The 20,940-nt window shown below is 48.7% G+C and overlaps 1 protein-coding gene across 3 annotated transcripts in view; it reads right to left on the bottom strand.

Annotated features, from left to right (window-relative positions):
- SLC7A1 (solute carrier family 7 member 1) overlaps positions 1-20,600 on the bottom strand; it is an 85,310-nt gene extending 64,710 nt beyond the window's left edge. Inside the window, exon 1 of one of the 3 annotated variants that reach the window (XM_039473212.2) lies at positions 20,526-20,600. The gene's annotated coding sequence lies outside the window, so the exon portion shown is untranslated. Of the gene's footprint in view, positions 1-11,921; positions 16,236-20,261; positions 20,348-20,525 lie in introns of those variants that run through there. The other 2 variants (XM_039473213.2, XM_039473211.2) reach the window with 2 other exon arrangements.
- Between the last annotated feature and the right edge of the window lie 340 nt (positions 20,601-20,940).

Genomic DNA, 20,940 nt, shown 5'->3' with positions numbered 1-20,940 from the left:
ACAGGGTGAAACCTCATCTCTACTAAAAATATAAAAATTAGCCAGGCATGGTGATGTGCGCCTGTATTCCCAGCTATCTGGGAGGCTGAAGCAGGAGAATCGCTTGAACCCGGGAGGCAGAGGTTGCACTGAGCCGAGATCACGCCACTGCCTCCAGCCTGGGCAACAAAGCAAGACTCCATCTCAAAAAAAAAAAAAAAAAAAAAAAGCCAAGTACTGTATACTGCTTCTAATTTATGATAAATCCCCAGTGTATTCCAAATTTTTAAAAAGAAAACTTTACATGTTTTGCTTCTGTAAACTTTCTGTTGTGCTAAAGGACCCAGGTAGAATTTACAAACAAATAGGAGTCTGAATAAAAGGTGTGTTTGGCTTTTGGATATGCTATTAAATATTACTTGTCATCAAACAAATGTGCTATACTTCTGCCCCTGAATCCCCTAAAATACCTACTTCTAGGTATTTTATGACACAATTAAGAGTTAGCCTAAAAGTAAGTTTATTCACAAACTAAACCAAAGGGTTTTCATACCAATGTCTAAAGAGTCTAGATTCCAAATGTGGTCTGTGTTTTCAATATGGTATAAATCTTTCCAAAGCTGGCCCAAAGAAACAGATTTCTGTCCCTGCTTGAGGGACATGACTGCCCACTGTGGTCATTTGCCCCTGCCTTTCAACTTCTGGAAGGGCATACAGAGCTCCCCATTCAGAGCTGAAATACATTTTGTATTAATTTCCACCAAATATCATGAATGTTTAACGTTGCCTAGTGCTCACATGAACAAGAACATGAACTCCCGGCACTGGGGGAGTTCTCAAGAAATTTAGGCCAGGTGCGGTAGCTCATGCCTATAATCCCAGCACTCTGGGAGGCTTAGGAGGATCCCTTGAGGCCAGGAGTTTGAGACTAGCTTGGAAAACACAGCAAGACCATCTCTAAGAAAACTAGTTTAAAATATTAACCAGGTGTTGTGGTATGCACCTGCAGTCCCACTTATTCAGGAGGCTGAGGCAGGAGGACTGCTTCAGCCCAGGATGTCAAGGCTGCAGGAAGCTGTGATCACGCCATGCACTTCAGTCTGGGTGTCAGTATGGGATCCTGTCTCTAAAAAAAAAGTTAAGAAAACAAAAGAAATTTAAAGCTTCCTGCAGATAGGAAGAACCACACAAACTATATGCAGGTAAGACTAAACAATGTTCTAACAGCAGAGAACTAGGTAATGCAACTGACGTGGTGTTAAAATTGGGCATCAGTTACTTGCATTTTATCACTGTTTCTTAGGGTCATGCATTCTCCCTACATTCTAAGGGCTGACACCAATAGTACCAACTTCAAATCAAACCAATACTTGGTGGAGCTGCAGAAAGTGAGAGAAGAAGGCGACAGGATGTCTAGGCCATCCCAATGGTCCACTTGGTGTGTCCATTTGCTGAGGAGGAGCCCTGTTCCATGAGTGCCCTGTGGGCTTCCAGGACAGCAGATGCACCATCTCTAGAGCCATTTAAAACTAAATGAAAGAATGAGGAGGGGAAAAAAAGAAAACTGATATCTGCTGCCCAACTGATAAATGCACTGCTCTATACTGAGAACTGGCCAGATACTGCCTCGGTTCTCAGACACCCTGGAAGGTGGCACCTGACGAGTGGGCACAGGAAGGCCTGGAGCTGGCTCCTACAGCCAGTCAGCACCAGAGACAAGGCTAGAACCCAGGTCTGTCTAGCGCCAACACCTCTGCTCGTCTCACCTCCCATCCAGGTAGCTCTGGGTCAGAGGGGCCCTGGCCCTAGCCTGTCACCTCCATCGCTGGTTTTCTTTTTTTAATCACCAGATTTAAATGCCAGTGCAGAACTTTACAAACTGCTTTACCCAGAGTGAAACACAGGGTCAGTTCTAAAATTCAAATGAAATTTGGCATAAGGTAGTTGTCTTTTACTGTAGCCTGAATTGGCAAAAGGTACAATGAACTCGATGGTTGGATGGGGCAGTGGCTTCCTCTCCCCGCACCTTGGCAGCCACCTTCTACCCCAGCCACTCTGTTGCCAAGGACGTCTTGGGCTTTCCTCCATACCTCAAGCTGGTGGCTGGGCTGGCACCCAGCTCTGACTCTGAACTCCCACCCAACTGGGTCAGGGTTAGCCAGAGCCAGGCGCCAGATTCAGCAGGCTCCCACAGTTGGAGCCAAATGCACAAATCAGCTCCAAGCACCTTGTTGCTGGAGAGAGTGGGGGTTGATGAGGCTGTGGAGGAAGCTGGGTGCCCAGTACAGGAGAAGTGTCACTAACTGAAGGGGGGCAGTGTCTCCTGGGGTGTGGCTCTGGGAAGTCCTGAGTAAAGGGGGACAGGTGGAAAACACACTGGAGAGAGCAGAGAAATCTAAAATTTGGCCCCGAGAGGGTTGTGTCCATCCTGGGGCTGCAACTTGCTTTACAATGACCTGCAGAAGGCAAACCAGACAGCTCTGATGGGCCTCTTGGCCATCAAGTTGCCCTGCTCGTCACTGAAATGTCACATAGCCTGTATTTGGAGAGCCAAGTTCACAAGAAATAACATCTTGAGCAACCTTAGTCACCTCCGGCAGAGTGGTTCTGTCTTTGGAGGAGCTTGCAAAGCAGGCATTGTGGGCCAGCATGTCCCATGATAGCATTTGCAAAAGATTTGTGATCACCCCACGCACCACTGGCACCCGCCTGCTGCGCAGCCACAGAGAACCACGTTCTTCTGGAGCCCACGACCCTCTCTTCCTCCACTCCCTCCGCGTGTCACCAGCTGTAGAAAGTCCTGTTTGCTTTTCACTTATTCTAAAACATTTCCAAGTTCTGACAAGGAACATGCGCTGACTTCCAGAGCTGGTCACAAAGTCTGTGGTTCTCCTTGCTGTGGCCTGTGGCCATTTGAGACTGATGGCATCTCTTACCCTCATCTTCGGGATCTTTCGGTCAACCCTCTTAGGAAGTCCCTGCCATCCCCAAACAGAAGCCAAAGGTTCTTTGGGGCTGGCAAATGAAATGTCCTCTCTTCTGTAGCACAACCCTTGTCAGATTTCTGTCTAGAGGGCAGATATTTAAGACATCTGAACTTGGGCTGCACAACTGAAGTCTTTTTTTTCAAATCGGACTCTTTGCCATTCTTTGTCCTACTGTGAACCTTACGTGAACTCAGTGGCACAGCTAAACGTGCTCTGTTCAATCCAAGGGCATGTTATTTTAATAGGCACACATCTGCAAGTGTAAATAAGAATACCGTCGTCGGCAGGATCACATCTGCTAAGGCAAACCTAAAGGACCTTGGGCAAACATTGCGAGGCCCAGGAAAGGTGCCAGGTGTCCACTGTCCGTCCCCAGCTAAGTCTACCCAGAGTCCAGCCGGGGCCGGAGAGGAACACAGAGCTGGCACAATCCACTCTGAACTATTTCTTCCTGGAGAGGACACAGCGAGCTTCTAGATCAACTGGGCACCCCACGTCGCTCCTGCTCGGTGCCTTTTCACTGGTACTCTGAGAGCTCCAAGCCCACTAAGGATCCACCAACGTGGGAGAAGTGATCCTTCTTGAAGGCAATACCCAGGCTCCCTGTCATTGCCTGTCAAAAGCCACAGACTTTAATGAGCTCTCTCGTTCTCAGACTCAAGGCCTCTTTCCACGGCCCTGATCTTCTCCCTCCACGGGCAGGACCCGGAGGCAGGCAAGAACTCTGGCTCTCACACATCTTTTAATACTGCCTTTTTCTTCATTCCACTGGGGAAAAGCATGTTTCTCAGGAGGGCAGAAGAGAAACAGATGCAAGTGGTGGCACCGTTAAGGGTTTTTCTAAAAGAAAGCTTTCAGGCAGAAGACAGCTCTGGCTAGATATCTCAACACAGAGCTTCAGCCAGGCTGCTGCTGCTGAAATGCTTCACCCTCAATTCAAGCTGGGTCTCCTTCCTTTGATGAAGCCTGTATATATTTTGATGTGTATGGCTCACTAATCCTTTTGAAAAATAATTTCTCTCAGGCTTCCTCCTGGGTGAGATAGTGTGGGAATGAACCTTCTCATGGCCTATCCCGACATTCCAAACTCCACCTGAGACGCCCCGCACAACGGGACACCGTGGCCAGGATCTGACACCAGGAAACGGCTGCCCCTGTCATGAATGGATAAGCATCCACTAGAATTTTTTTTTTTTTTTTAGATAGAGTCTTGCTCTGTCCCCAGGCTGGAGCGCAGTGGCGCAATCTCGGTTCACTGCAACCTCCGACTCCCGGGTTCAAGTGATTCTCTTTCCTCAGCCTCCCGAGTAGCTGGGACTACAGGTACACACCACCATGCAGGGCTAATTTTTTTGTATTTTTAGCAGAGATGGGATTTCACCATGTTGGCCAGGGTGGTCTCAAACTCCTGGCCTCAGGTGATCCACCTGCCTTGGCCTCCCAAGTATTGGAATCACAGGCATGAGCCACTGCACCTGGCCAGCATCCAGGAGCTTTTCACCAGACCATGAAATGTTTGGTCCAAGACTGCTCACTCTTTCCAGGGTGGCAGTGGAAATTCACTATTCCGAACGGTGGGGCCCAAGTTCCTCCAGAGTATTCCTCTGATGGGGCACAAACCTGGTGGACTGCGTGGATGCTGGTACCAAGTGCTTTTTATTTTTACAAGAGCCATTCATTCTGCTCCTTCTGGTCGAACCGGTGCCCTGCTCAGTGTTTCTGGGCTAACACAGGCAAAGTCACACTTCTCAGTGAGGTCTTTGTCATTGTCCTACTACGACCAGACCCTTTGTTCCTACTACATCTGTTCCCTGCTGTTCCCATTCAACATCCACATTCAAGGCATGGCCACCAAACTGTTCAGAGCTCTTTGGTGGATCCATAACCATGGAATGTCACTGACTTTTTTGTTGAGGGCAGGAAACTTCACAGAGGGTAGCATTCTAGTACAAGCCCTTCAGAACCCCAAGGCAGAAAACGTGGCCTGGAGTGCCTGCCTTTCACCCGGGATCAGGTGAGTCCACGGCTGAGCCGGTAGTGCAGCAGTCTCTCTACCTCCAGGCCGTGAGTACTGAGGCACTGTGCATCTGGGAACCCTCGTGGAGGGCTCTCTATCTCCAGTCCATGGCAACAGAGGGGGTGGTGCATCTGGGAACCGCCTTGCAGGGACAGTGTGATAAGTCCCCAGGAGGACCCTGTGGAGGACTCTCCACCTCCAGGCCATGAGTACTGAGGGGTTGGTGCATCCTGGAACTGCCTTGCAGGGAGAGTGTGATAAGTTCCCCCCCGGAGGGCTTCCGAGGCCAGGCAGCAGGGGACCGCAGAGGGGACATCTCTGTGTTCTCAGGGTCCAAGGTACTTCAAGCTCTGTTAAAGTCTGGGACTCCACCACTTCTCTGCTTTTCTACTTTTATTTCTCAATGCCTTCATAACCGCCTCCCCTTTTTGAGATCTGTCCCATGTTACCCCTTTTTATACCCAGACAATGCACAAACACATGTGGAGAACACACCTTCGATGGCTGGCAGAGCCTTCTTCGCAGGCCTTTTCCACGGCTGGAAACGAGTCTTAATTTCCTCACATAGCTGCTTTGCTAAACAATCAAGACACATCTCCTTAGCTGATTGATTTTCCCTCTCCAGCAAGGTGATGAGTACTAAAAAGCAGAGAGACGATTCCCGAGCCCAACTGCAAAGTTTCACCCACGTAATATGTTGTTAATCTTAACACTTGCTGAGGCAAATGAATAATGTGCAAGTTTCTAGAGACTGAACAGTGTTAAGAAGGTGATTAAAAGCTACTCACTACATTCCTGCAAGAGGTACCATAAAAACTAAATCAGATTTCTCTGAAGAAGCAATGCCATGATGGGATTTTCAAAAAGGCAACACACACAGCTCAAAAATTCAAAAGCTTCTGAAGGTCACAGGGCAAATCACAAGTACCCTCCATTTCCTGACCCCGCCCCCATTCCCACCACCGCCAGAGCCTCCCAGAGAAGGGCCAGCCTTGGCTCACATTTTACACAAGTGATTCAAGTGATCTCAAGTTCTGAGTTTTTTTTGGTTTTTTTTGTTTTTTAATGTAAATGACATGTTTCTATGCTATTTAACAGAAATAGGATATTTCTAATAAACTCTTTAGCCTTCTAAAGAAGTTTATGAATTAATGAACCAGGCAACAGAGGAAAATAAAAATCACATACAACTCAACTCAAGAACTCCACTCCCACGGCATCCCGTCCCCCCACCCCCGCTTCTCCCCTGTGAGGAGGTACAAGAAACCCATTTAGACCGAGGAATGTTCTCGGTGTTTTCATAGGCATTTGCAGTAAAATATAGACGCTTGGGCCCCCTTCAAAGCCTTCCCAGAGACCGACCTGCTATGCTCTCTTCTTTCTTACTTTAAATGTCCCTGTGCAAACCCATGTGCTAGGCATAGAGCTCTGAAGTAAACACAGATCAGACCCAGCCAAGGTTTCCCTGAATACTCGTGCCCAGCACCTTTGGGGTGATAGAGATGTGTGGGAGCCATGCCCCAGCACCCCGTTACCTTTAGCCAGCCACTTCTAAGACTTTTAAAGAACCAAATATAAGTAAGCTGTAAAGAGGCTTAAACACTAGAGCAGGCGTCCCCAAACTTTTTACACAGGGGGCCGGTTCACTGTCCCTCAGACCGTTGGAGGGCTGCCACATACTGTGCTCCTCTCACTGACCACCATTGAAAGAGGTGCCCCTTCCTGAAGTGCAGCGGGGGGCGGGATAAATGGCCTCAGGGGGCCGCATGCAGCCCATGGGCCATAGTTTGGGGACGCCTGCACCAGAGTGTACATCCAAGTGTTTGCCATCCCCTCTAAGTGGCACTCTGGTTTAAGGTCTTACGGGCAAGGGTCCCTGGAACTTCACCCCTGTGCCAGCTCTGGCAGTGCCATGCCTGCCCCTGAAGTGCACCTCTGAGATGGGTTCATCTTCCCCCACGCCTGCCCGTTAATTAGAAGGCTCCTGACATCCACCTCTTCCATTAAGAATTTCCTGAGGATGAGGAACAAGTAGCAACCTCTCCTTTGCCCATTTCACCACCCCCACCCTTCTGGAAGAATCACTTTGCATGTTAATTTACACCTACTCCTTTAGCAGCAAAATACCAACACATTTCTGTGCAACCTCAGGAATGGGATTTTTCTTCTGGGAGAAACCTCCCTGAAGGCTGGGGCTTAACTCTTTACACACCAATCCTAATTACAGCTCACATTTATTGTACTCTCACGCTGAGCCTGGCAAGGCTCTAAAAGCCTCAATCCTTAATATAACCTACAAGACAGGGACTGTAAGTTTCCCCATTTTTCAAATGAGGAAACGGAGGCACAGAGTTGCATGTGCGTGTACAACACAGACCTCCTGAAATGAGAAGGGCTGCTTGACACTTGGCTACTCATCCCAGACGGCGGTGGTTACTGAGTTCTTGCCTCTCTTACGTGGGTGTTCTGTTCTTGTCCTCACTGCCAAGCCCTCGGCTATCACTCCCTGCTAGTGCCAGGAGTCCACCTCTGCCGTCGAATTCACACTTCCTATCTGCAGACCGCTGTAAAGTGATAACCAGGCTGGGCCGAAATGAGGGCACAGGCTACGATTGGGCCACCACGCTCCTGCCGTTCCAAGGCCACTCAAGTAAATGGGCTCTGGGGCAGCAGCTTCTTCAGTTCAGTTGAAAAGATCGTTGTGAGCATCTACTTTATACCACGCACTGCTCGGGGTACAGGAGGCACAAAAATACATGCATCCCAGGCCCTCAGGGAGATATGGTCTCCTGGGTGCCCTGGGTCTCCCTGAAGTCATTCCAGGGTCCAGTAGTTTTGGAGGTGCTTGCTATTCCAAGTGATCCGAGAGCTGGTTAGAAATGAAAATCTCTCAGAACCCCTCCCTGAGCTACGAAATCAGAACCTGCATTTCAGGGGTCCCCAAGGGAGGATTTGTATGCACGTGCTGGTCTAGACAGTTTAAAGATATCCATGGTGTGACTTTAGGATATGAAATGCACTATTGCGTTATGCCAAGTACTTAACTCTTAAGTTGCACGCTCTCTCTATCCTTGCTGCCTGCCCCTACTGCCACTTCTGCCCAACCCATATGGCCTTGCCTGCCTATATGCTATTTAGACAGCAATGAAGAAGTAACAGTCATAATGAGAAGGCATACTACCAAATGCACCCAATGTACACAACTACAGTGGAAATGTTTCCTGCTTTGTGTGCTACGTTTCCAGAAAGAATATGCTGCAGTTAATTAGTCTTGTCCCCAGGTTTAACTTTTTATTTTACACGGCTTGCATCGTTAGGTGCAGACCCTTCGTTAGGTCTAGACCCGGCAGGGATATGGTCCTCAGGCCCCACCCCAGAACTGTGAAGGAACCCATACCTGTGCCCACATGCATAATAAAGTGTGCCATACAGTTCTCTTCCTTTAAGGAAGTCTAGCAACAAGGGTAATTCCGGAAAAGGGGAAAGAACTCAGATGTCTGAGTCACTGTTCATTTGGATTTGGGGCAGTACTGCTTGCTCCCACAAAGCATCCATGTCGAGAAACCCATGCTCTCCCTCTCTCCCTGCTTTCAAGGTGCCCCCCAGGGCAGAATGGTGCTTTCTTCCTTCACATAGCAGGACAATTTGCTGGAAAGAGACCCTTGCTGGGACCTCTGTGGGTCAAGGCCAGCAGCCCCTAGTAGGCTTCAACTCTTCCAGCAACTCAAAGGCTACGCAGGGTGACTCAGCAAGACCTCCCTTGCAGATGCTCCACACAGGACCACTTACAGGCAGCCAGGAGCTGCAGGAAAGTGATTTGGATTTGCGTGGAGAGCTTTCCTCTGCCCTGAGCACTGCCTTACTCAAAATCTCCCAAGAAACATGAGACGGCAGTGCCTGCACCTTGACTCACCAGACCACACAGTTTTTGGGTAATCAGGCCTGAATCCCAGCACAAATTAGATCTTATAATTTTCTAAAATTCTAATTGTATCAAACTCTGAGACCAGCAAGACAGACATTCTTCCCAGTTCAATAAAATTACTCAAGGAACTAATGAATGCTCTTGCTTAATTTCTCCCACGATTGCCCTCTGGAAAGACAGCAACCTGAAAAAGAAATGTCTTCCAACAAAAGTTAAAAAAACAAAAACAAAAAAACTCACTGCTAAATATGAGAGGTTACAGGTTTGTGGGGGAAGTGGAGTACACTTGCAATGACAAAGTCATCCCTTATTTCAAACATCAACATATATAATGGCATAAGATAAGATCAAGTTCACGAGGTTTCTTCTCAAATACCAACAATAGTGATGGTGATATTTGTAAGTTCTTTTTTGTTTGTTTTTTGAGATGGAGTCTTGCTGTGTTGCCCAGGCTGGAGCGCAGTGACACGATCTCGTCTCACTGCAACCTCCACCTCCTGGGCTCAAGCGATTCTCCTGCCTCAGCCTCCTGAGTAGCTGGGACTACAGCATGTGCCACCATGCCCAGCTAATGTTTTGTATTTTTGGTAGAGATGGGGTTTCACCATGTTGGCCAGGCTGGTCTTGAAATTCCTGACCTCAGGTGATCTGCCGACCTCAGCCTCCCAAAATGCTAGGATTATAGGTGAGCCACAGCACCTGGCCAATATTTGAAACTTCTATATGAATTTTTCAGAATATTGTAAATTAAGTACTCTGAATTCTCACAACTAATTTATTTTTGTTGAGAACCATAATAAATAAAAGAAACTTACGAAGAACAAGGACAGACCTTTGCACATTGTTTCAATAAATGAGGCAATTTATCTTTTCTAGTTCTGTTATGTCACTATGCCCTTGTTAGGCGGAGTCAATTCCCTTGATTTACAATTGTTTTATGAATTATATACACAGACTTGTTACTTGAACTTTATTTTCTAAGAAAAAAAAGAAAAACATTCAAGCATTTCTTAAGCAAAAATCCATCCGACCTTTTCAAGAAGAACTATTTAATGGTGTGGCTGCTATTGTTAATATCATATTTTCAATACCGTTCAATTTAACCCATAAGATGTAGTAAAAAATAATAATAATAACATTTCTATGAGTATCTCTTCTCACTCTTCTTCCCCAAAATTCTTAACTCTTTCAGATAGGTTCTTCGTCACATCACACTGAAGAAAATAAACTCAAAGAAAATCAGAGCACTGAAACTAACATATATGGCCAATTCCAAAAATTCACATACAATCTGACCAGGCCACCTTTGAGACACCAGCGTGTCAGGTCAGCTAAGGACAGATACCCCAGTTTGCACAGGCAAACCACATTGGGGAATTCACACAGGTCTGCCCTGAAAACCTACTCACCTACTTGGGCATCATCACAGAAAATAATGTCCCCTTCAGTCAGAAACTCTCAAATGACCACAAAAAGAAACCTCAACTCCCCAACTTCCTTTGCCCAAACTGGTCTGGAGGGAGAACCGACCACCATCCCGTAGTGTCAGCAGTGAACATGAAACGCAGGACACTGTGGTGGAGTTGCAGGTGAGGTGTGGCTCGTATGTCCAAACCTAGTGTGTTTTGCAAACTTCTAGTTGCTACCAGGAATTTTTCTTGAAATGAAATAGAAAAGAATAAAAATTATCTCAGTGTACCACAGATAGTAAAAATAAGTACTGTTTCATAAAAATTTTCATTTTAATCTATTTATCAATATGTGTACCTCTGTGTATGTACCTGATCACAATGTAAATTTAGTTCTTATTGTAGATTGTGGTCAAAGAAGTTTAAAAGCTGCCATCCTCAGGAACATGCAGTGAGTACCAGTGTGTGTGGGTAACCAGTAGCCCCATCCCAAATAACCCAGAGAAGGGCCTTCCCAACACCAGGCTTCCAGAACCCTGTACTAGGCTGACAGTACAGAAGAGGCAGCCAACAGGGCTCTCAATCCCAAGTGCCTGAAGGAGGAATGAAACAACCTCACCAGAGAGGGAAGGACAGCTGTGACAGTCCTTGCAGGGAGTTCAGACTCCCTAAACAAGACCACTGAGGCCAGGGATGGACATCTTCCAAGCTAACCCATAGTACACGTAAAAATGGAAAGCTGCATTTTTGGACAACTATACATTAGAAACCAGGATGACATATGAACAGTGTAACTTGGTAGCCTTGGATGCTCAAGGATAAGAAACCCCGGGTATATCAGGCAAAAATTCTCAACCACAGGACAGGACAAGCTGGCCCAAAGTTCCCTAGCTACAGGGTAAGAGGAAGCTGTAATTTTACTCCATCTGGGAAGCTACCTAATCACCAACATTAGGAAAAAGGCAACATTCTGATACTGTGATTTCAATCAGACCAGATTCTTCCAGAAATACAAATGTTAAAGTCACCCATTCACAGTATAATTTGTGCCAAAGTGCAAAGTGGGGTACATATGTGTACAAAGAACAAAATCAACCAGAACTGAGCTGCCAGAGCAAATGACAACAGAAACTTAAAGTAATATATTGTCCCATCCACCTGCCAAAACATTAGCTCAAAGACATTCCTCCTTTAAATAGTTTGACTAATTATAAAAATAATCATTCAATAAATATTTGCTGAGCCCTATTTTAGGTGCCACAAACACTGCAGTGAGAAAAACAAAGTCCAATTTTGCCAGTCTTTTCTTTCTGTGCAAATACATATATCTCATTAAGTTAAGACCGAATATGGAAAATTGCACCCAGCTGGCTTCACTTTTAACACTGAAGTTTCTCCCATAAAATCAAAGTTCTTTGAAAACACCGTTCTTACTGGCTACATAATATTCTAACATGGAAATAGGATTATGATTTACTGAAAGACACTCCCAATGCTTATCAGGAGATAAAAACACAAAGGAGAGACATCATCAAATAGAACATTAGACCTAGATTCAGGACCTTAAGGAAAAAGAAGAAAAAAAAAGGAAAATACAATCTTACCAATCTCAGAGACCCCACTATTTTCCTCCACAGGGATGAATATTCACGTCCACACCACCGGTCCCACCAAGCTCTAATTTGTGCATCTGCCTTTATAAGCCCCACTCCCTCTTTGATCGAAGAGAACATTGTCTACACAGAACAATACGTTTTCATTTCAATTTCCCTTCTTTTCAGGAAAGGAAATGTTTGCACTTCAAAGGGTTTCTTTGAAGAGCAGTCCTTCAGCCCTGGCCCGTCCAGGTTGGGCATTACGTGGACTCAGCGGGGTGTGTGGAGTCTGGGCGGCTGCCCACCGAAGTCACTCTCAAGGCCAGCTCCTTCAAGGAGAGGGTCTGGGGCCGGAGTAGAAAAAAACAAACACATGGAAAATGGAAAAATACTCAAGGCTTTTGATCATGACCTTCAGAGGCCCATTTTCACACATAACGTAGATTTACAGCTCAGGGAAACTGAGGTACAAATGACGGGGAGCTGAAGACAATGACGTAGTAGCTTCTAAGAACAAAGTCCTTCCAGAAACCAGATTGGCTTAGCAAAGACACATTCTGGGCCAGGAAAGGGGAGACCCATTCTCAGTGACAGCTGTTATGGCCAAAGGACCAGCTAAGCAGACGAAGCCGAGAAGCGAGATCCAAACTTCACTACCTGCCCCACTGTTAAAACCTTTCCCTAGGAACTTTTGAGAAGCATAGTCATCAGCAAACAGCAAACCTCACATGGTAGAATTTCACATTTTATTTCTTCTGTAGCCCACTGGCAGGAGCCAAGAGGCTCATTAAAAGGCAAGTCTAACTACCGCCCGAAGCAGCCAAGAGGTCACTGACTCGGGGCCAGTGCTGTTCCTCTCACTCACGGCCCAGGCCCCAGCCTTAACCTCTGCCAAGTCCAGGAAGCAAGAGGCAAAAACCAGACAAGAGTGGGCCTGCAACATTTCAAGTCTCCAACAAGTTCTGGATATGTAGTAACGATCTCCACCCTTCCCCACCTGGAGGATAGGCACCACAAAGGCACCACCAAGGCTGGTTAAGTCTGCCTGTTTGGTGGGCACCTGCCCAAGGGGTGGGCAGGAACATGGAAGACCGTCAGCTCCAGACAGGGGCCAGCTCCTCCCACAGCCCCAGGACTCGGCTTCAGGGCTCCTGCCTGGTGTGGGTGGTGGAGGGACCACAGGTCTGCGTGGCCAGGTCACCAGAGCTGAAGGAGCTGAGAAAGTCTTGCTACCACCTTTCTGCAAGCCGTTTACCTGGTCGATCACTCAGCCTCTGAGCTGGAATTACGAATGATTATTTTTCCTTCTTTTAATTTTCTGTAGTTTCCAAAATTTTCACAATAAGCATTCTAACTTTTAGAAGCACTTTTTCTCGAAAAGGCTCATGAGGTAGAAAATTAGACTACAGCCCTTTAGAAAGAACCCCCACACTGCACAACTCCTTCCCAAAAAAATATTTAGCTATAAAGGAGATTATGTGGAAGACTGAAGGTTGAACACGGACTGTGGGCTGAATCACACGGTTGTGCCAATGTTCAATTTCCTGACTTTGCTATCGTACCGTGGTTATGTGAGAGAAGGTCCTAGTTCTTAGGAGATATACACTGAAGTATACAGAGCAAATAAAACGGCGTGATGTCTTCAGCTTACTCTCAAATGGTTCAGAAAAAATGTCTGCGTCTGTGTGCATGTGTGAGTTTGTGTGTGGGTGGAGAGAGAAGAGAAGGGGCAAAACATAAACCACTGGTGCATCTGAGAAGAGGGTACCCAGGAGTTCTTTACCCTCCCGCAACTTTTCTCTTTTTTTCTTTTTTTTTTTTGAGACAATGTCTCACTCTGTCACCCAGGCTGGAGTGCAGTGACCAACCTCTGCCTCCTGGGTTCAGGTGACTCTTGTGTCTCAGCCTCCCGACTAGCTGTGACTACCTACTCCTGAGTAGCTGTGCGCCACCAGTGCCTGCTTAACTTTTGTATTTTTAGTAGACACAGGTTTCACCATGTTAGCCAGGCTGGTCTCAAAACTCTGGCCTTAAGTGATCTGTTTGTCTCAGCCGCCCAAAGTGTTGGGATTACAGGTATGAGCCACCGCACCCGGCCTCTGCAACTTTTAAATTTGAAATGTTATCCAAAAACTGGTGAAAAATAAAAGGGGAAAAGGAGAGGGACAAAAGGGGGTAGGGAAGAGTTTTCCTGACTTTATTATGACGTCTTTTCCAGGGGGCCTCCATGGGGTCTCAGGACGTGCACCCTAATGCCCCCAGCTCCTGGACCAGGCCTCATCTCAACGGAGAGCAGCAGGGCTCCCTGACCCTGTGGAAAAGCTGCAGGCCAAGAAGACACTCCCAAGTCACTCTGGGGAAGATGGGCCTTTGCTGCAGGCCCTCATGTGGCCCGCTCCTGCCTCAGGCTCTCTGAGAGTGTTAAAGAAGCATCCTCTAAGGAAAGGGGTCACCTCTGCAAGACACTGTTAAAATCAGCAAAGCAAAGCCAAGGGCAGGACGACAGTGGCCACTGGCCTTAAGGATGAAATACAGAAAAGGAAGCCGACTTTCCCCTATGAGCAGTTTCTGGTTCCCACAAGACGCCTTGTGAAGGGGCCTCCCCAGGTGGAGATGGTGGTGGAGTGTGGGCATGGCTGGATGGTGATAAACAAGGCTCCCCTGTGGTCTGAGCAAGAGACATTATATCCAGCAAAAGGCTGGTGATGTAAATGCCAAACTACTGTCCCAGAAAAAAATGCAGCCCAGCCTCTGTCACACACACCGGCTCCTGACACTGGCCACGTCCCAGCACAGCTGCCCCAGGGACCCCAGGGCTCCAGCTGAGCCAGGTTCCAGGACTTGGAGGGGAAAGACCTGCATTCAGAGACAGCAGAGGGGAATCAGGGCAAAGAGAGGTGAAGCCAGGTGCCAACCAGCATTGGGGGGTGGGGGGTGGGGGTTGCCGGAGCCAGAACCACCTGGACTCAGCCAGAAACAGAGGGGCGCAGGCAGACGGGCTTCAGATCTGTCTGCCTCCCGCTCAGGGTGCACAGGCCAGGCCAGGCCAGGCCCATCCCAAGACAGGCACAGACAGACATCTGGGTTCCGATCTTCACTCTGCCACTGACTGCCTACCTGTGAGCCCGTAGGTCACCTGCCACCCTCTCCCCATCAGTCAAAGCAGAAGGGCTGACCTCATTGGGTGGTTGGGAGGATTCAAAGGAAACAGATAAAGCACAGAGAACATGGTGAGCACTAAGTAAGTGCTTGCAGTGATTGATCTTACCTAGCCCCGGAGCCCCTCCCTTCCTTCCTACTTGGCCTAACAGACTTTGGCTAATGGCACTCGGTAGGCAGACGATGCAGAGAAGGACACTTCCAAGCTGAACGTACCAGACCAACTCCAGCCACTTTGTGGGCAGGATGATCCCCTGCCTTCTCACTGCTGCCCCCAGGTGGGTGTCGCCCACCAACCCACCCTGTATGGCGGCATCCCATCCTACTGACCCAAGCACGCGATAAGTGAGGTGGGAAACACATGGCCCAGAGTTTCACCTTTGCTTTTTCCAAAAAACCAAAGGGCTTCAGAGTAATTTGAACAAAATGTTTGGAAACAGGAATGACTATAGCTAGGGCAGTCACTCCCATCCTGCCCCCTACCAAACACACACACACACACACACACACGCGCGCGCGCACACACACACACACACACACAGAGCAAACACTAAGAAAGGGGCTGTGAGCTCTGTTTCCCATGGGTCCAAGGAGTCACCAAGCCCAAGGTGTACGGGTCTGAGACCTAAGCAAACCCGCACCCCATGCCCAGGGAGGCACCAGGATCCCAAAGAGGGATGGCTTCAAGTCCATCCAGGCAGTCAGAGCCAAAACAGCCCAGAGACTACTGTTCTTCCCTCAGACCTAGGACCAGATGGGACGGTGAACCTGTCAGCAGATGCCTCAAGAGGCCCACAGGCCTCCTCCAGCACACCAGGACTATGTCTGCCCTTCTAATTTAGACACCAGTCCAAGGAAAGAGCACAGCATTTTAATGTCTTGGTAAAATAAGAGAGTGAAATTAAATTGTTATAAAAGTGATTTTTCTCAGGGACAGGTTCAGTGACTTACAACCATAAACCTAGCATTTTAGGGAGGCGAGGCGGGTAGATCACTTGAAGTCAGGAGTTTGAGACCAGCCTGGGCAACATAATGAGATCCCTTCTGTACCAAAAATAAAAAATAAAAATGAGCCAGGCATGGGGGTGCACACTTGTGGTTCCAGCTACTTGGAAGGCTGAGGTGGGAGGATCGCTTGATCCCAGGAGGTGGGGCTGCAACAAGCTGTGACTGCACCACTGCACTCCAGCCTGGGTGACAGAGCACAACCCTCTCTCAGAAAAAAAAAAAAAAAAAAAAAAAAAAAAAAAATTATTTTTCTCCCGTACCTAAATCAAGGAACAGAGCCTTCTTTCCAGTATAATAGCTAACATTTACATTCAAGATTTAGTGTGTGCCAAAGGCTGTGTTAAATTCGTAGCATGGATTATCTCATTTAAATCCTCTCAGTCCTATAAGAGAGGCACTAGAAGCCAATTACTATGCAAACAATATGAAAAAGAATTTAAATGTGGCTCGGAGAAATATCTCAGAAAAGCCACTTATCCTGTAAGTGGAACCCACTCGGGGGCTCTGCGCTTTCTGCCAGCAGGGGTCATAATGTCTCCTTTGACCCCACAGTGCAGAGGCCCCACAACCTCAAGTTGCAGAGGCCCCATACCAAGCAAAGGCCACTCCCAGAGTCACCACTGCTAGATGGTCTCTAGGACGCACAACTCACTGTGTAGGAGGACACAGGAGTGTGGGATCCACTTTTAAAGAAACAGGAAAGCAGCTGGCTGTCCTCATGGCCAAGAACCTGGTCTGAACAAATATTCTGAAGAAAGCACTGCGGTAGGAACATGGAAAGCTAGGAAGCAAAACTGCTATGCCCTTGTACCCCCAGAAAAGGGAGGGACAAAGAGACAATCAGAAAAAAATGGAAAGACAATGTAGACAGACACAGGCCTACTAAGGTAAGGGACATTCTCTCCCACCCCGAGATCCACCCCTAGGTTTCCTTGCACTTGATTTTTTTGTTGCCATGGTCAGAATTGCAGGCTGCTAACAAAAGGACTGATCTCAAGAGAGAAATCTAAATGCATGGACTTGGTACCTTTATTCTTTCAAAGAACAAGATGGACGCCATGCTTTCTAATTTTACTACTGTAAGGCTGGGAGGGACAGGCTCTCCCAATACACAGACGGAGCCAGTGTGTAAGGTTCAGGAAGTCTAAATTACTTCAGAGAGAAGCAAAGCCAGGATTCCAGAAGCCAGGAGCAGTGCTGTTCCCAGTTTTGGTCCTAGCTCTCCTTGGTTCCTCAAAGCAGCATTCTTCCTTTCGGGACAGATAATCACCCCATTCTGCACTGAAGCTGTGAAGGCCTCTTCCCTCAGTCACACGGCTCTGACTCCAGTCATCCAGTGTGTTCATCAAATGGAATACCTGCCAGTCCCCACCATTCCTGACAATCGTCAGAGGGAAAGAGCCGCTGGGTGTGGCAGGAGGGGCAAACCGCACACCAGTCAGAATCCATTCCGAAGTCCAGAAATGTCTTTTCCACACCCTGTGTTCCTGGGATGACCAAATCCTGACCAGTGGGCCAAGCAGCCAGCATCCCCTGGGTCTGCCAGCACTGCACATCTGAACGAATGCCTTGGGAGAGAAATGAACACGGCTAGCAAGCCACGAAATCATTTTCCCAATTTGCTGCCCATCGTTCCGGCAATTCCATTTGGCAAATCCACTAAACCTGGCTTGACAGATCATGACCCACCCTGAACCACAGGGATGGTTATTTTCAAGGCTGCATTGTAGTTGGGTAAGGGGGTCGGGGAGGAGGCAGATTATCAAGAAACAGAGAGGCCACTGAAGTTTATCACAAGGCAGATAATCTGCCACAAACGAAGCTACTACTCTGTTCCCTCAGTGGAGGAGAGGTCTAAACGCTGGGGTGGATAGCAGGTTGGCCAGGGATCTGATGCCCCCTTGCCAGAGGTCTGGGAAACCCGAGGAGAGGCAGATGTCCCGAAGATCCAGGAACACCCCAGGACCTTTGAACTCCATGTTTAGAGGGTCCCCATCCCACAGGACAAGCCCAGCGCTAGGCGGCCCACTGGAGGGCGGCAGGGGAGCAAAGGGAGGCCATGGGCAACAAGGAGACAGAGACTGAAGAGCCCCCCAGGTTTGGTGGAAGGAGCCAATAAAGCTGGCTGTAACACACAGGCAGGCACGTGAGAGGGGCCCCAAGAGGATAAGTCTTCCAGCCGGACCCTGGGGATGAGAATTCTAAAAAGCTCAGTTGTGACTTTCAAAAAGTCCCTCTTTGATCCAACACGTTCTTTGCTCAGCCTTCCCCCCTCATTAATACAGCACCTCTGCAGTGCTTGCAGTCACGCTCGACCATTTTGTACCCGCACAGGAATCCACTCGCCAACCCCACTGGATCTGCCTTTAAAATCTATCTGGGTCTGCAGGGGGAAACTAGACAGAAAAACACCAGCATCCCATCGGAAGGTCTCACTTGGAGTAAGGAGAGCCAGGTAGAGTGACAGGCATCTCTGAAATCCCTCTGGGAGATAACCCCGAGACCCAAGTATCGCCACAGTTAGAGGGAGGAAATATTTCTCTCCATAACAAGGACGCACTTACTCACATTTCAAATTTGTCTCTAGGATTAACAGCAATCACTCCAAATACATAGTTGATAATGAGAAAGGATTAATTTAATTGGACATAATTCTGTGCCCTCCAGCATAATTACCTATTTGTAAGGACTACGGTTAAAAGAAACTACAGACTAGAATAATTCATCAACATGTATTTAATTTCATCAGAGAATAAGTTCTTCTACCAAATAGGAAATTTAAACTCTTTGGACTCAACTATCTTGTCTTTTAAGCCTTTTTTTTTTTTCACCTAAAGCAAATGATCATATGCACAGGAGCACGTGGCGCTAAGAGCCAGACCTAAACAAGGGAGTACATTTCCGATTTACTTACTAAGCCCTGTCCTCTTTACTCAAAACTCATTTGACATCCTTTGAATTTTACCTCTATAATAATTAAACATTATTTTAATACGCTAAACCTATTCTAAAAACCATTTTAATCTATTGTTGACCTTTCCCCTAACTTTCTATTCTGTTCATGTGACTTAAATAAGATCTTTTGTTTTAATAACAGGAGGATGTGTTCATATAAAAGATCACGATAATTTCCACTGAGACCAACTAAAAATATCAGAGGAATAAATGTATCATGGTTTCCTATTATCTGAAGCAAACATAAAGGACAAGAAATGTTATAAATGCCAAATAAATTATAATTCTAATTAAATACAATTAAGGCATTCAGCCAGAGGCCAACAGACACAATTCTACTAGTTGAATGTAAGTTAAAAGAAACAGTTTTTAGGGAGATACACCTGGGATTGAAACCGCAACCATCTGGTAACTACGTCTGGACTAAAACCCAACACATGAGGGCATGGCGGCAATGACGTGAGGACTGGGAAATGTAGGTTATTTATTTATTTATTTTTTTTCCTGAAGGCACATGTCTGACTATCCTAGTCACACAGGTCAAACACAACTGCTATCTGGTTCCCGCATCTCCTCGAACCTGCAGGCTGCTGCGATACTACAGTGCAGCTGCCGTTCTGTGAACACGCAGGTTTTGCAATGACTGACCTGCCCGTGCCCAGGAAGTTTTCTACTACGCAGAAAGGAACACCCAGAGAATAGGGTGCCTTTCTAAAAAAGGTGGAAGAACTTCCTCTCACTCCAGACCACGTGGAGGGCTTGAGGAACCCTGACATTTCAGAAAAGGCCACACTGGGTCACAAGGAAGCCCACCTAGGGGAGACTTCCTAGAAGCAATCTTGCAGACCCTGACGAGAGGTGCAGGCGGCGCGTTCAGGGGTCTATGGAAGAGCGGAGGGCTGGGCGCCCTAGGTCAGGGCGACCACCACGCAGGGGTAGCAGCACACTCCCCGGGCCGGCCACCTGCCGCGGGACCACCCTCCGGGCAGCCGGCAGGGTCCCCACCCACGGCTGATGACACATCCTCCGACCTCGTGGCGGGGCGGGGTGCTATGCACCGCGCCATGTAAGGGAAGGTCTCGCCGCCAGCGGGCTCCGGATGCCTCCCGGGCCGGCCCCCTCGCCAGCTGCCCGCCTACCCACCCCGACCACCCCGTGCGTCGCGGAGAGCCGGTCCCCGGACACGAGCGCGGGGCGGGCAACGCCAGGTCACCCACGCTTACTCACTTGGTGTTGCATCATGCACCACGCCGCGGCTTCAGGGAGCCAAAATGGACTCCGTGGAAGAGACAGCTGCATGGGCACCGGCCCCGCGCGCCCACCCCGGGGCCTGCCGGGCTCTGGTCCTGGCCCTGCCCTCCCCGGAGGATGGCAGCGTCCCCGGCGCGGGGGCCCTCGCCACTCCCGTGGCCCCACGCGGCGCCAGGGCCCCCTCCGAGATGACCGGGGCCCAAGGAGCTGCCCCGGCGTTGGCGGGGTCCGGACACTCACCGAGTCGGCGGCGGCGGGACTCGGGCAGGACCGCGGGCGGAGGACGGACGGACGGACGGTCGGACGCGCTCAAGGACCAACGGACGCTCGGCCGCAGAGACGGGGCGGGGCGGGGCGGGGACGCGGCGCGCGGGGAGCGGAGTGGAGGCTGCGGTGAGCGGGAGCCGGCGGCCGCGTGCGCGTCTGCCAGGGAGCTGACTCGCGGCTCACACCTGCCCGAGCGGACTCAATGGGCGCCCAGAGCGGGCGGGATCCGGCGCCAGGTTTCATCAGCCAGGCGCCCGGCCCCGGGCCAGGCAGCCCCGGCCCCGCTCGGCCGCGTCACAGCCGGGAACCAATGGGAACGCGGCGCGGCGGCGGCTGCCAGCCCAGAGGCAGCGGCCCGGACCGACGCGCCTTTGGTGGGCGGGACCTC

This window comes from Saimiri boliviensis, chromosome 16 (genome assembly GCF_048565385.1).
Source record: "Saimiri boliviensis isolate mSaiBol1 chromosome 16, mSaiBol1.pri, whole genome shotgun sequence".
NCBI lineage: Eukaryota > Metazoa > Chordata > Mammalia > Primates > Cebidae > Saimiri > Saimiri boliviensis.
The sequence above is the reverse complement of the archived record's forward strand: the minus strand, read 5'-3'. Positions and strand labels throughout refer to the sequence as shown.